The sequence below is a fragment of the Atractosteus spatula genome, chromosome 25 (genome assembly GCF_055471065.1).
Source record: "Atractosteus spatula isolate fAtrSpa1 chromosome 25, fAtrSpa1.hap1, whole genome shotgun sequence".
Lineage (NCBI taxonomy): Eukaryota > Metazoa > Chordata > Actinopteri > Semionotiformes > Lepisosteidae > Atractosteus > Atractosteus spatula.
The window spans coordinates 3,129,642-3,135,641 of NC_142730.1; positions in this window are offsets into that span (position 1 = coordinate 3,129,642).

Sequence of the window (6,000 nt, forward strand, 5' to 3'; positions counted from 1 at the left end):
AACCAGTCAAGGCTGGTATCTTGTCAGGCATTGTAATCCCAAAACCAGGAAGATATTCACAAAAGACAGCTAGAAAACAAAATTTAGATGACAGTGAATGTGTGTTTTGTAAATAATACACATTTCCATAACACAGCTAGTTTGTTACAGTGATCTTATAGGAAAGTAGAACTGAATAAAACAATAAACAATAAAAATGTGTATGCTAACGGATCCTAAAAAATGAAATAATCTTGTTACAAATCTGACCAGAGTAAGAGGAAGGTATGTCTTGAATCTTGAATCTGTGTCTCTAACACAGAGCTCAAATGCAGTTTAAGTGTGAAAAGTTCACTCACTTTTAAGCAGACAGAAAAGAATGAAGCTCTTAGTCCCAGACATGTTCCTGAGTCAGAGGTATTGAGAACAGTTGCCCTGCAGAAACACACAACAGTTAAGACACTCTGGAAAGCGCAGACAAAATTAAAAGCATGTTGACACTGAAACCTTGTACTATTCAGAATTATGTGTTCTACAGAAAGTGTAAAAACTCAAATATATTCATTTTAAAACAATGTGAAAACAATGAATTAACACAATTTTAATGATATCTAGATAATGAATAATGGGATAACCTGCCATTCACGAACCTCTTGAATCGTCAATGTTTCTGGCTCCTCAGTGCTGAATGAGTTTCTCTCTTAACCTCACAAAAAGAACTTGCAGTGCTTCTGCCTTCTCCCCAAACTCCTTCATCCACTGCGAGTACAAGGGCACAGTGTGTAAGTCTTCCCAGTAGCAGGTCCGAGAGGAGGACAGAGGTACTGGGTCTGGGACACTGCTTCAATGCAGAAGTGAGTGAGAGTGTGATTCACTTTTTAATGGCCTTAAGGATCAAGAACATGAAGTCTATTATTTGAATGTGTATGGAGGTGATTTCCATTCAAAAACAACTATTAGTGAAATATGCAAATACCATCATTATTCATATCTTGTTCTTATCTCATCCTGCTTTAAATTACAATAAATATATTTATTGTATTATTATAATATTAAATATACAATTTACAAAATATTGAGAATTCACATCCATTTTCTAATGGTTTTCATTAATATTTTAATTTTATATGTAATATTTTATTCAAAGTTATCACTTTATTACATGTAATTAGAAGAGGTATTAAAAGAATAGAGGCATAAAATCAAGATCTATTCATTTTCAAATAAATTTGCTCACCATTTAATCTGCATTTTGCCTTGTGTTTCTCTTCCGTCTTCGCCTCATGTCATTCGTTTCTTACAGTCCCTGTACTGGCTCACTTTTGTGTCACGTTCAAAGCCCTAATTCTTGTCTGCTGCTGTTTCAGCTATTCTGCCTATATCTGTCTTCAGTTTCTTATCTTTCCCTACACCCAGCAAGACCATAATGTGCTAATAATTAATCTAAGGCATTAACACAATTTAAATGTCAACACGTTTACCAGAAAAATGTGTGGTTTTCCAAAAAAAGGTATGAAATACAATAACTGAATTCTGAAATGAAAAATATTTTCTTTTCGAACTTTTAAAAAGAAAGAAATTGAAATAAACAGAATGGAGTACTTGCCTTGGAGCACTTAGATGTCAACTCTGCTGCAGCACAGTGCTGCTGTGATCTCTCTCTATCTCAGAAAGGGGAACCAACAACAACATTTCCGTCTTCATCTCAGCCCTTCTGCAGTGTAGGTCTGCTAACTGCAGACACACTCAACTCTACAGCATTAGGACTGAGAGACCCAGAGACACTTCAGCACTGCTGTGCCTCACTGACACCTCAGAAGGAGAGCTGTCTCTCTGAACAGTCACGCAGAGTCTACAGTATGTGCAGCACTGTCTAAGGGGCAGAGAATGAAGGAAACATTTTGATTATGTAAAGGCTTAAATAAATTGTCTGATGGGCATAAAGCAAGGAAAATAGAAAAATCAATGATTTTCTCAAAAAGAGAAAGTGCTGTTTAAGGACTGCTTTATTTTACTATTGGGCTCTTATTGTCATCTTTTGATGAATTTCTCTCTTATTTGAAAAGGAAAACCAAATGTAGCTTTTTGAATTTTTATTCTCTCTAACAATATGTTATAATAATTCAGAAACTTCTTAATGAACCATCTCCAGATCCTTGTGGTTCAATTATGTAATTACAGTACTACTGAAGGCTTGTGCAGTGTGCTCAGAGAAAGTCCAGTACAGGCTGTGTGCATTGTCACGCTGATTCACTGCAGTTTGAGACGCTAGGGGGAGTAGGAGAGCTCAGTCTTCTGTCCCCTTCCTTCATTTCCACTTTTTGTGAAGGTTGAATTGTATAACTAGCTGAGATACACTAACTGGAATAGTTTAGAGCTGCAAAATCACACAGACATAATGGTGAAAAACTGACCAGGACTTGTACATGAGGCAAACACCAATATCATATAAGAAAGAATCCTTTTCAAACATTTTAATAGCAAAATATCATTTGTCTTCGGATATTCCACACACTTCTGCACGAACTTCCCTACTTCACTGTGAGCGCCAATAAACCCTGTGTGTCTCCCCTGAACCCTGTCTATTTTTAAATGGTCCTTTTTCTGGATTTGCCACCTCGCTTAGGGTCTAAACACCATCCTCCATGGGAGACCAACCCAGCTTCCGTGACACCGATCCTGTAACGTCTCCCCTTTGTCGCCTCCTTTGAGTTTCACAACTCCTTTCCGCTTCCTGCCATACTCCAGTTACTGTACACCTCCCCTATATCTCTGGCGAGCTCCGGAACGTGCAGGAGTGATTTTCTAAAGAAAGATTTGAAACGTAATTAAAAGTTTTCACTGGAGAAAGAAATGTTTTCGCTTCCCTCGACTTTAGAAGAGAAAGAAATTAAAATGAAATAACAAAAGTACAGTTCTTGCCCTTCTTGGGGAACTTAGGTCTCAACTCTGCATCCAGCGCACTGCTGCTGGGTGATGTAATTTTCTGCCTCAAAAGGGGGAACCTAAAACAACACTTCTTTCTTCACACCAAAACCCCTCAGCCAATGCAATGAGCTACTGACATTCTCAATTCCACAGAAGCTGGATTGAGAGTCAGTGTTGTACCACAGTGTTGTGACACCGCTGAATGAGAGCTGGTGCTCTGAACAGTCACACTGTGTGAATGGATGTCTGTGGTTCACGTTTTAAGGGTCTGAAATATACTGTATGATCATAAATGCTATTGTCTGGAGAGACTGATCTTGACAATTAAACAAATTCAACACAAAAGTGAAGGCTAAAGGAATTTTTTGTACTTCATAGATTCTTGCTTTCTTGTGTGTACTGTGTATGTGTGTGCTTTTCTCATCTTTCTCTGTTTTGATTTATATGAAAGGAAAACCCAATTTAGCATTTTTAAATGATCCATTTTAATTGTGTCTTATCATGACAGAGAAATGTACAAGGCTTTAGAAACTCGGAGGGTATAATTTGGTTAATACACAACGTCATTAAAACAATAATAACAAATCCCTTCGGTTTTCTATTGGGGTCACTGTATATTGTGCTGTGCCCTCAAAACAAGTCTGAGGGTGTCATAGGTGTGAGGTTTGTTGTACATTAGCCTGGAGCTCTGCGAGCTGGAATTGGCGACAGTCTCTAGGCTACTTAATGTCTTCACCTCTCCTCCTGTAAATATGAATGTGGCTCAGTTGTGGTTTGTGGTAATTATGTTCATCACACCATATACAGTATAATGGTATAATAGGAAAGGGTATGATTTCTACATGTGCATAATTCTGTTGTATACACCAACATTTTCAGCGTTAAATAGTGTGCATTAAAATGTTTTTTCAACAGAGAACAAGAGGAGAACACAGTATTTTTCAACCCGACAGAATATTTTAATGCAATATAGTCACAAGGTAACATTACTATGTTAAACTGCACAAATGACTTTGTCAGAATGGAAGTACAAGTTTTAGAGCGTATTGCATGTTGGGCAAGAATTTTAATCCAAGTCAAATGCTTCCACCAACTGTCTGTTATGAGGAACTACAATTTATGAGAAAAGGCTGACTGATAACTCAAATAATCATGCTCATTTGATAGCTGCATTTGTATAATTGTTAATCGTATTGTAATAAGGGTAATCAATGGAAACAGATCTTTATAGAAATCCCAATAGAATATGGAGCTTGCCTTTCACAGAGCATATAGGTCCTGACTGCTGTTGCCAGTACAATACAAATTTATCAGTAGGCAAAAAAAGCACAAAAATACATAAAAATGTTCATAAAAAAAGAAAAAAAAGGGTACAAATAGCTGTATTTTAGAAAATGCTGAAGATAACAGATGAGTTCTAAGCCTTGATTTAAAAACACAGATGGACTCAAAGCTTTTGAAAGTCTCAGAGAACAGAGCTCTGCAGTTTTGATAAATAGAGATATACTGTAAGTCTCAGTCCCAGATTTGGGGAATGCAATTCAGTCCTGAGACTGCTTTTTATTAATATTAAGCAGGTATGTAGGCAACAAGCAGACCTGCCAGGTACAGTGGGATTCTCCTATTCAAGGACTTAATTTGAAATGGTAAATCTACAATTACAGAAATGTAAATCAATATTTTAAATGGAATAACACTGTAAGAAGTTCTGGCAATTGCTTTGTCAGCTGAGTGGTTCCACATTATAGAAGGCCACATACAGTACAGTACAGTATACTGTACAAGAAGCTGTAAATATGACAGAGAGTAAAGTACAACTTTATCCTTTTAAGTTGTTTTTGTTCTAATTAATCAGTGTTACTGGCACTGTCACAGCACTCCCATTACCAAATGTATATCTATCAAAAGGCTACAGCATTGGACATTTTTTCTTTTATTGCTATATGAGTGTTGTTGAATTATTTGAATGCACTGACCATTGCTTCCTGTAAAGCTCATTTATTCTGAGCCATTTCACTAACTGGTAGATAATGCTGGTGCTTCTTAGCTTCATAGCTCATTGTGTGTCACTCCACCTGTAATTAAACCTTCTATTTAAGCCTGAATTTTATTGGCATGTTTCATTATTTAGTTCTGCATGACTTGGCACAGAGAAAAGACAATAAAGGATGTGACCAACAGCTCTTAAGCTTCAGTGCTGGGATTTATTGTTCATTCTGCAGTACAGATTTTTTGGGCAGACTTTTATTTTAACATATTTTGTGATAAGACAGAACCATGAGTAAGAATATCAACATTGCTGCTCGCTGTCAGGGTTTCAAGTAAGTTAGAAGAATTTTATCCAAAAGGCAAAGACAAAATAGGATTACTATCTGATCTGTAAGCCAACTTTGCTGGAATGCATCTGATGAAGAGATGTATTAGCCTTGTGGAATATATTTACATGGATTAGACTTAATCAGGTCGCTAGTAAAACAAGGAGCTTCTACTGGATGGAAAAGAAAAGTTTAAAAGTGAATCTGAAAATACTTTGTCACTGGGATGTTATGAGCTGCACAAGTCTGGATACCTGTGGTATGAATCTTCTAGGTTATGTAAGAGAATGAGGTGAAGAAGCTACTTTGGAAGGAATCTGCATATTCAGATGAGAGTCTGAAATTTATGGACTGTTTTATAGAATAATATGGGATTTTCTTGAAAAAACAGTTCTCTTCAACAGAAAAACATTTTCTTCAGATTGACAGCACCATATACTGCATGTGTATTTGAGAGTGAAAAAAAGGCAAACTGGCACATCTAGAAAGTAAAGTTGAATTAATTACCCTTTTCAGCCAATGATTAACAGATGCAGAAACATTCTTACAACTCTTACGCAAATCTTTTAACTGTTTTCCATCTCTTTGAGCAACAAAGTCTCTACACAAACTTGTGCCTAAGAAGGAAACAAGCCAAAAGGTTCTGAAGACACTTTAAACCAAATGGAATATTGCAACATGATATATTTATGAAGTCCTAATTCAATTTTCACAGTGTTACTAAGAATGCCTGCATACAGAAGCCCAACAAATATGTTTTGTTTTGTGATGTTCTAAT